We start from the raw sequence: 9,470 nt of genomic DNA, 5'->3' as shown, positions 1-9,470 counted from the left end.
TGGTTGTTTACTCGAGGAAGTATTTGGATTTTGGTAACAGTTTTTCTTCGACTAGCGTTTTACTCTGAACAAAGAAATGTAATTCGAAGGATTTAAAGTATTTTAAAAGGCAAGAAAAAGGTGTAGTTTCCAAGAAGCACTGAAAGTGAACGACTGTTCAGATTTAGCGGAACTGCAAATTAATTGCGCAATGGAACATTTCAGAAGTGCCAACACCGTGTTCGAGCGAATCGAAAATGTCAGTTACTACTCATTAAATCTGCCCTGCCGCGAAGAAAACGCACCGTGGTGGGAGTGTGCAATAAATTTTCCCAAACTATCCCCATGACCTCAAAAAACAACCGTTCAAAAATAGATGCATACACATTTCCGTGGCAAAAAATGGGTTCCCTCCCGCGCTCTCCCTCTCTTGTGGATGCAGAATCCTGCCAATTTCCTGCCGTAAAGTTTTTCTTCGCACCCACTACACCACGGCTTCGAAGATGGAGGAAGATTTCCACCGATGCAGTCGATGCCGCTGCCTTCCTGCACCTGCACCCGATCACCCGATCCCCGCTGGCGAAGCGTAACTCCGGTAGCTCCGGCCGTCGCGAAAGGCAGAAACCGAAATGAGAAAGTCAAAGTAAAAGTGAAACGATGCAGTGGTGGAAATGCGGGGTCGGTGCGGTAGCTGCAGCGCTAATCGTTAGATGCAGCAGCTGGTGCAGCACACACTGGCATGGAAGAAAGTGGCGCGACGATGCGGGCCCGGGGCGGAAAAAGACCATCCAGAAACTAGGCCATTAGAAAACCACCGTGTGCATCAATTGCATCGCGCTAAAACGCTGTACGCTAGCGAACGACCGTTGTTCGTTGCCTCGAGTCGGTTAATAAGGCGTCGGGCGAAACGGAACTCCCACCAAATGGTTCTTCCACGATGCATCTATATTCTATATTTTCAAAATGGATATTGAATTTTTAGAAGTAAAACAGTAAGAGAATAGTGTGGTCGAAGTGAAACAAATATCAGAAGTGGGTTTTTTGTAATTTAATTTATATTAACTATTCATAATTTAATTTATATTAACTATTACAGACATTTGCAAATCATGTCTTTTTTTAAATTGTCTATACATAAAAACGTTTGCAAAAACACACTTTCAAAAACGCAACATACGCACGCAGATTTACACTGATTTGCTGAAAAACTAGATGACCGTGAAAGGGAAAGAAGATTTTCCGGTTCGCGTGTATGGAATATGGCTTCGTTCGGTAAGGTGAAACGTCGGACAGGCTCATCTTCTTTTTCTCTGCCCGATCCGGTTTTCAGCGGAAACGTTCCCCTCCCTAGTTCCCCTTGACCCACTCCCTTCTAGTGGTCGCTTACCTTCTGATGGTAATGCTACTGTAATGTGTATGTGTGTCTGTGTGTGCATGTGTTCAAAGAGAAACATTCCGGTTCCTATCCGCTTTCCTGCCACTCTCGATAGACTGCTTGGATGGGGAACATTTTTTTCCTCTGTCTATTTTTCTTCTATTTCCTCCCCGTCCTCCTTCGTCGTCTAATGTGCAATGTGCGGCGAGTGTTGCTAAATTCTCCCCCGGGTAGCTGCAGGGTTGGATGCGACGACGACGACGACGACATCGGCGGCTACCGTGGTTTTGCAGTTTGAAATCGAAAATGAGGCCGACCATTCCCGGGGCCCGCGCTTGTCATCCGAGCAACCATTTCCACCGGCTTCGGTTGTGGTTTCGATTTCATTTCAGGTCTACATTTCCACCGGAACATGCGCCTGTCCAGGGGGGTTTAGTAGGGGTGGGCCGCCTATCCCTCTCAAAAGGAGGATGAGGAGATGGAAAAGCGCATATCTAATTTCTCGGAAGCACTCCAAACCGAGCTGAGCCATACTAACTAATAGATAGAGCAAGGCGGCGTAAAGGGAGGAGGCGAAGGAAAATTTCGCCATCGGCGCATGGAAATAGACTCTTGAAAATGTTTTTGTTATTCCAAACTCAAACAAGCGGTACTGAACATGTCCTGCGGGTGCACGCAACAGTATCAGCTACGGTAACAAGGATCGGTTCTTTATTCCGGGAAAATCCCACAACATGCAACCTTCAAGCTTAGCGTTGGCCGTGCTCCCGTGGCTTAGCCAGCATATCAAGAGATAATTTTCATATCCGAATGAACATGTCCCGTGTTTTTGCCCAATCCATCGGCCCCGGCACGATGATGGCGGGTTGGGATTAGAGTGTGCGTGTATGCTCTATTGGGGGATGATGTTGGCAAAAATGTTATGCTAAAATGCCAAACAGAATCCACATTCTCGGTAAAGCCCATTTGCGTAGCGAGCCCTAAAGCCCGGAAGCTAATGAGACATTACTGTTGAAAAGTACGATTTTCCGATGCTGTTAAACATAAAACTGGTCACGTGTGCTTGCGTTTTAATGGCCGCTCCTAATATTTTTCGTGTAAAAACCATGAAATGGTGTTTGAAAGATCATTGTGGATATAAGACTGAGTTTTCCAAACAAGAAGTATAATTGTTCACACTTTCTTCCATGCGGCGGGAAAATATGCGAAAAGTTTCCCTTTCCAACATTGCAATTGCAGGTAGACACGTGCATAGCTATGTTAGCAAATCTTACGCTCATTGCACACGCTTCTCACTGATAAGAGATAAGTTGATTCGATTTCCCTACACGCTTGCAGTGTTTCTATTTTGCAGCCTTTTCCATCCGGACCAACCCCTCCCCGGTTGCTATTGAAAGTGAATAAATTTTATTTCCCGTTCAGTGGGCAGAAGCTTTGCCGCCCGTTTCGCTTGAGTTGATGACATGAAGCAGCTTGGTTTGCTTTCTCTTCGTTTAGCAACTTGTCTATTGAGGCAAGAATCGATTTTTAGTATACACGACGTACACACATCTTTTAAAAACTAATTCATTACATCGCATTCCTAAGGGAAAACTTCCTATGCGACACATACAAATATAACGTGGTTGAAAGCAGATGAGGATAACGACAACTGATTGGGTTCTGCTTTCAAATTATCTAACGTTTTTCAAGCGGCCTTCGTGGCGCAATCGGTTAGCGCGTTCGGCTGTTAACCGAAAGGTTGGTGGTTCGAGTCCACCCGGGGGCGGAAAATTCTTTTTTATTACAACAATCTTGCACGTTTGGTGATGATTCTAGGCATTGAAGCAATAATGATTTTTCACCCGAAACGCAGCACGTTTCGTACAGCGTAAAACAGATAATATCATGTTTTACTAGTCTTTAGTACACCTTTTTATATGCTTGTTATTACTATTTATATTTTTCCCATGCCATGGGAGACTAATTGCATTAAGATTTCTGGATTTTATAAGGAGTAATTCTTACCTTTTCGCCGTAATCTACTTAACGGCAATGTGAACAGCAAGAATTAGATTCAATTGTGTTCGCTTACTTTTTATTATCCATGAACGCAATGCTTACGGCATTAATAATCGGAAGTGGTTTTTTTTGTTCCAACTAAAATGAACACATTCCATTAGAGATGGTGTCCATCGCCGGTGCAAAAGATAGTATTTCAGATTTTCCAATAGAATGTAGTTATCTTTCTAGCTCAAACATCCGATGATGAATGGAGTATGCAAATCGCAGTTCCGTCGGTAAAGGATTTGCGCAATGTTTTCACACGATTTGGAAGGTGGATGTAAGGAGGGGAAAAAATGGTTTGCCGGCCATGCGTGCGACTCAGAGCGGGTTGCGCTGGGAATGTGGCCTGGTTTTTCATACGCCCCATCGTCGATGCGCACGGATACGGTATGTTAAATGGGACGTATCTAAAGATCGAGGAATTCATCTCATTAAATCGTTAGCTGGTAAACATCGAGCCACATAAGAATAGTTTCGAGGGTGGTCTTGCGCGATAACTACAATAGAGAGACGGGTTTCTTTTCACTTTCTTGTGGGCCATATCGGTGTAAGATAGGCGTTTTCCATCAAGCAAGAGGAACTTGTTTTACCTTTTCGCATGGAGGTTTCTCTTCTATTGGAGCAGCTTACGGAAAACGTTGTGAGTGCAACTGAGGTGCAGGGAAAATTGTCATTAATTAAAACCACTCTTGTTAACGACCAATAGATGGACGAAAGCTGCATCTTTATGCTGTCATTGTGAATGAATCAAAATAGATTCGCAATTGAATTTTTCATCCATAAAAATGATAAAATAAACAACTTACCAACAAAGTAAATATTTTTAAATGTTCTTATTGTCAAACAGACAAATATAGTAAATAAAAATAAAAATTATTGTACAAAAAAGTACATGCTTCATTTCCTGCACTAGAAGTGAACTCGAAGATGTTTAGCTCCCGCGAACCTTGACTCCGATCGATTCTACACTATCATTTTCGTTCGAATCGCCTGCACTTGTAATCTTCTCGTATATGTAAAGTAACCTTCACGCCCAACGCCTCACTTCAAGAATGATGAGTGGTCTAGTTAAATAAAGAATCCTAAGGGCGACGCCGGATGCCCAAGATCAACTTCATACTGATCCTGACTCCGTTTTCCGGACCCGATGCTCCGTTTTGCCTTAGGTTGGAACAGTAATGATTACCATACTAGGGTAAACATTTTTCCTCGGCGGAATGGGACGCACGGTAATCTTTATGCTAGATTTACGACCTCTACATACAAGAACAGAACAACGTAGCATGAGGTACGTACACCGTGTACTGATATGCATAAATATCACCTCTTCCTTATGCTAAACTAAGGATGGGAAAGGGTGGCCTAGAGTGCCTACCATCCTCAATGCTACCTCAGCTAAAACTGACTCACACAGGAAGTTCCTCGCAGTACACTCCATTCCACCGAGACTAGTATTAACGCTTTCCGCTCAGCTAGTGTTGATGCGATCGATACGCAGTTGATTAATGAGAAGACGCACCGTGCCCACAACAACAGGACTTGATCGGTCATTGGAAGAGTTATTGCCTCAAGAAGCTTCTGCGATGCACCGCAACAAGTGTGACTAATGAGTAATGATCGGGAGCAGTACAGGATGAATGCATTATTCAGTGCAGCCTGCAGTTGAGATATTGAACAACATAAATAACGCGAATGCAGGAACTGAAAGATAGCCTATAGCAATATGAAAATATCACAAAAGTTTTAAGTAATTTATTTATAAATGAAACGCCTTAAAGTGATTGTTTGATCAGAAATGTGTCGAGTTACATCAAACTGCCACAAAAATTATCGTAGAAAAACGTTCCTCAATGTATAAAAAAACTTTTACTTTGTTATCTCATTTTTCAAACCTCCTTGGTGATTGACGTTAAGTGTAATCGAAATGGGAAGAGCAATGATCAACAGAAAACACAACCACGAAATCTCTGTTGCATCGCATCGCTTCAATCCTAGAAAGTGTTTGCGTCGTAATGTATCTGCGGCGCGTTAAAATTTGGATGGTTTGGTGGCATTGAACGACACACACGGTACGAAAACAACAACTTAGGAAATTGCATTGGAAGTTGCGTGGCGCGAAAAATTTTAGACCGTACTTTCATCAGATAGATAGTTATTGTATTATGTTATACTTTTTACCTGCATTTTGATAGCTACTGTAAATTTTTTTCTCATTAATCAACCCACGTCCCAAAATATTGAAAACAAATCTGGACACCCCATCCGTTTGTTTACCAGCATGAAACGGAAATTCCTCGCTCGACGGCCACCAGCGACCGTTTTCTGTGTCAATGCCATGTTTGACGTTTCGCCGTGCATTAGGCAAACCCCGCGTTTGGTTGGCGGTTCCCGCGCACCCGCGATCAAAATGACAGGTGGCAAGTGGTGTGGTCGGCTTTTGCTGTTTTGTTTTGTTGTGTTATGGTTTCCCCACATTACACATTTTGTTGTTTGCTCACCTTCGTTCGGCCGTGCGATGGCGGGCGATGTTTGGGTTTCGCTCCGATCGACAAACAAAAAGCGGACGGTTCCTTTTCCTGCCCCTCTTCGTAGAATAAAAAGTAGTTTACGCCGGATCACAAACGCTACCTGTGTGAGAATTTTCACAACACTTCCCAAGATGGAGGAACTGCGTTTGACGGGTGATTAAGGGTCCCCCCGATTGGAACGGGGTGGCTATCGAAAGTAAGGCGCACGATTTTAACCGACTCGATTGATAGTTTAGTGCATCCGCGCAAGTTTGGGTGCGTGCGTATATGTGTATTACGGAGACTTCCCTCGACGACGGTTGCGACGGTTTGGACGCGGTCCGGATCAATTTGGTTCCAAGGGTGGGGGGTGGGCTGGTGGGAGTGCACGGTGTGGACGGCACAAGGTGACTGCGCGTGAGTCAATTTGTAGTACACACGGAGGCAGTGTTTTGGCGTTTTGTTTGGCCCGCGGCATTTGATTGCTACCGGCTGCGTGAACGCCATACTTAACCGCCATGATTGCGCTGTGGGGTTTTCAACCCATTTTACTTGCGTTTTTTTGTTGTTGTTGTTGTTTTGCTTCCCCCAGTTGTGCTGCCGCGAGAATGATGTAACACTTAATATTAGGCCTACTGGGCTGGCCCAAATAAACAACGGCAAAGAGGGAGCGCACCGTCGCAACGATGCTTCGATTGGAAATTTCCGTAGGACTGGATGTTTTTTTTTTATGCTAAAGAACATAAGAAGAGTGGAACATTTAAATTGCGTTGTCTCCCATCGTTGCGCTTCGCTAGGTTAACAGACGGAATAATGAATGATAATTTGGGAGCCCTTAAGGTGTATCTTTTATGTTTGGTTCTTTTGCTCAATACTTTCGTCTGTTCATCTTTAAATTCAATCGATTTAAAGTGATTCAGTCGCGTGCATGGTCTTGTTCAGAATGTTGTCGTTCCTTTGGGGTTACAAGATTCGGCAAGGACAAGAAACTTTCCATTCGAAGAGAATAAAGATTCAAGATACGTATGTAAAAAAAAATCGTGCAAGAAAAATCATTCATCAGTTTAATTAAAAAAAAGAACAAAACCCTTTTTTTTTAATTTCGGACCCAATGGACTGTAATAAAGTTTGTCGCATCGAGTCCACCAACGTAAAGTTGAAATACTTGTAAAACGGCCCAACATGCACACATCAAACATGCTCAAAATAAATTCTCGTTAGTTTGGTTCATTTTCTCGCCCGGTTTCGGTTGATTGGTTTTTAATCACCAACCTACCACCATTTCCTTTGAGGTTCCATTTGCCTGATTTGAAAAATATGCCCGGCGTTTGCAAAGCAAACTGTCGACAAATAAAAACCTTGTCCTTCCCCGATGGCTGGCCAAGTATATTTTCCAATCGGGGTAAAAGCAAAGACATTGATTCAAATCAAACATAATGTGGGACTCGAAGAACTGAAGGCGTTGTAGGTTGGACGCAAAGAAAAAGCGAATGGGCGAACCATTGAATGAATGTGATAATGTGGCTCACCGATGTGGCTACACTAACCTTTCACATCATCCCTTAATCGATCATCAGCGATTCACGCACTCGCTCGCACGAACGCCGTTCCGGTCCAAAATCCGTGCCAAGCAATTAATTATTTATGAATGAGATAATCTTCCACGGACGACCTTCTCCTGGGTTTTTTTTCTGAGTGGTCTCACTGCGCTTCCCCACACATGCACTTTCGGAGGTGCACACATTTACTTAAAAGCATAAATACTTTTTTTTCATATTGCAAAATACGAACCACCTTCGGGTAGGTGGAAGTAGGTTTATCGTAGCTTCAGGTCTTCATCACCCCAAGGAGGTGAGAATTTCGGAGTCCAATGCACACAAACCCGACGGCCCCTCGAAGCCAGAGGGAGTCCAATGTGAACAAAAAGTAATATTTTACGACCGGTGCAACTATTTTCGCCAATTACCTCCCAGCAAACGAAGGGATTGGACGGAAAAGCACGTTCAACGAAATGGAAATGAGGATACGATTTATGTTTTGTTTTTTTTGTACTTATTTTTTTATCTCGTTTAGCTCCTACAGTGTGCTTCTGTGTGTGTGTTTGTGTGTGTGCAGCACGATGGCAAATATATTATGCAACTGTTAATGCACTCTTGCTTCGTGAATTAAAATTGTTCACACAAGTGCGTTTTACTGTTAAAAAACAAACAAAAATCTTAAAGCCTACATTTGGATAATGATGTCAACGTTACCAGTTTTTCACTTTTATGACCAGTCTCTTAACGAAGTTTGTCTTGCAGGCTTCGGTGCATGTCTCGGGCTTGTGTGGATCGTGGGCTTAAGGAAAAATCAAAACACAAATCAAGACTCGACCGTTATCGGAGAGCGATGGGCAATTATCAGCCCTCGGGAGGCGAGTTGCAATAGCTTCGGTTTACATTTCCGGACCTTGACTGACTTTTCCCCCGTGCCACGTTTCAGTCGGTGCTAAACGGTGGCCAGCGGCTCGAAGGCGTTGCCCGCCGGGTGAGACGTGGGGAAAGAAACGGATTGGCCTGAAGTGGTGCCGCGCGCAATGGCACATTCCTCGGCTGTTGCGTTGCTCGATAGGTGTCAACAATCGATATCCGCCCCTTGGCCCCTTCGGCCGACGTCTTCCGCAGCCCTCCGCGGCCAAAGACGCGGTTCTTATGCCGGCTTGCATCACGCGCCTGCATTGCGTTGGTCAATACCTTTATTTTTTTATTATCATCATTCATGCTGTTCCGGCGAGTAATCCAACCGATCGGAGACAGCGTCGATGTACACAACCACCACTGGAACCAGCAGACACCACACGCCGGTTGGCAGGAACAAGGGACAACTCCACTCCACATACGCATAAGTTATCTCCGGTGGCCTAGATTTTATTATACGCAACGTCGCCGATTGGCCTCGAATCGGACCGGAGGTAGCGTTCGCGGGTGAAGGGGCAGTATGGAGGGTGTTTGGGATGCCCTGCAAGACATGTCGTTTGTTTTCGTGACAGATAAAATACAAAAACAAAACGGAAATGGAGTTGAAACTTTGCCGGAAGTTTAAAAAGCAAATTCAATGACAAGAAATTGTATTAACAGCTCACAAACATCGCTTCTGGTAAAATAAAACTGAATGTAATTTAAACAGTAATTAGTTAACTTTGTGCTTAGCTTTGGACCGTAAGACAACAACCTACTGTTTGCGTATTAATTGTGTTAAAAATACATTTTGAAGTTATTATATGCTTGATCTTACTAAAAATGTATTAATCAATGCATGGAACTGCGAGATATTGTGTAAACGATGTTCACTGCACATTTCTTTTCTGAGCCACATCCAACAGACGATTTTGTATAAGATTGTTGTTTGGCACAAGGCAACACCACGTTTTATCGTCCGTCTAGACTCTAGACTCTCAACATGGCTCAGTCGTTTGCCTAGGCGTAATAAAGCGGAGGAGGCTAAAAATGAAATATCTTCTAATCAAAAGCCAATGTTCGAGAGGCTCAGGAGGCATCCCTTGAGATGAATTAAGCCAAACAAAA

General features: G+C 43.6%; 1 non-coding gene across 1 annotated transcript; it reads left to right on the top strand.

Annotated features, from left to right (window-relative positions):
* Nucleotides 1–3,048: 3,048 nt before the first annotated feature.
* On the top strand, nucleotides 3,049–3,122 carry Trnan-guu (transfer RNA asparagine (anticodon GUU)). Its single transcript has one exon. It is a non-coding gene; the product is annotated as a tRNA-Asn (tRNA).
* Nucleotides 3,123–9,470: the final 6,348 nt, after the last annotated feature.

The sequence above is a fragment of the Anopheles coustani genome, chromosome 2 (assembly GCF_943734705.1).
Source record: "Anopheles coustani chromosome 2, idAnoCousDA_361_x.2, whole genome shotgun sequence".
NCBI lineage: Eukaryota > Metazoa > Arthropoda > Insecta > Diptera > Culicidae > Anopheles > Anopheles coustani.
This window is presented reverse-complemented; position numbering and strand designations above follow the sequence as displayed.